The following is a 1,050-nucleotide window of genomic DNA, read 5'->3' as shown; positions in this document are numbered from 1 at the left end:
ACTGCTAGCAGCCCTGCTTCCACCACCCTACTCCCACGCGCTGATGGCCCCACGCGCTGAGGGTGCTGCCCTCACTTGCACCACTGACAGCGCTGAGGGTTTGGGACCGGGGTCAGGTGCCAGCAGTGGGTGCAAGTGGTGGCTCCAGCACCAGCAGCAGGGCGAGCGAGCAGGGCCGGCACCGCCAGCAGGTGCAAGCACCTGGTGGGACCGCAGTGCGAGGGAGCAAAGAATTTTTAGTAACCACCAGAGGCTCCCAATGACAGTGATTGGGGCCCGCCTTGGTCTGGCGCCCCCACTCACCTGCTCCACCATCCGCTGTGGCCAATGTGCACTTGTTCAGTGCTCTGCCACCTGCCTCTGACGCCCGCCATGTTTCGCATGCAGCCCCTGGTGGTCAGTGCATGTCAGCGCATGGTTGTTGGGTCTGTTTGCATATTAGGATTTTATATAGAGATCAGATAGATAGATATATACAAATAAGGGAAGATCACTGGTGAAGGGCATGGACCTCCTGGCAACCAGCCCTGCAGGGAATCCATGCTCCCGGTGGCAGACAGGGACTCATTAAAATTAGCATTAAGTTAATTATCTTTAATTATAACCCTTCCCTAACACTCCCCAAGGAAGGGCTGTTTCCTCCGTGCCCTTAGGCACCAGCTATCGGTGTGGGCTGTACTGGGAGGCTCCTGGGGAGCTCGGCCTGAACTCTCTGCCAGAACCCAGCACCCTCCATGCTCCCGCCTCCTGGGTTCTGGGCGAAGCGGAGAGGAGGTGACGGAGAGGAGGGGGCGGGACGGGCTGGCCGGAGGGGTGGAATTATAACCCTTCCCTAACACTCCCCAAGGAAGGGCTGTTTCCTCCGTGCCCTTAGGCACCAGCTATCGGTGTGGGCTGTACTGGGAGGCTCCTGGGGAGCTCGGCCTGAACTCTCTGCCAGAACCCAGCACCCTCCATGCTCCCGCCTCCTGGGTTCTGGGCGAAGCGGAGAGGAGGTGACGGAGAGGAGGGGGCGGGACGGGCTGGCCGGAGGGGTGGATGCCGCTCAGC

This window comes from Myotis davidii, unplaced genomic scaffold, assembly GCF_000327345.1.
Source record: "Myotis davidii unplaced genomic scaffold, ASM32734v1 scaffold1059, whole genome shotgun sequence".
Classification (NCBI taxonomy): domain Eukaryota; kingdom Metazoa; phylum Chordata; class Mammalia; order Chiroptera; family Vespertilionidae; genus Myotis; species Myotis davidii.
Note: the sequence above shows the minus strand (reverse complement) of the source record.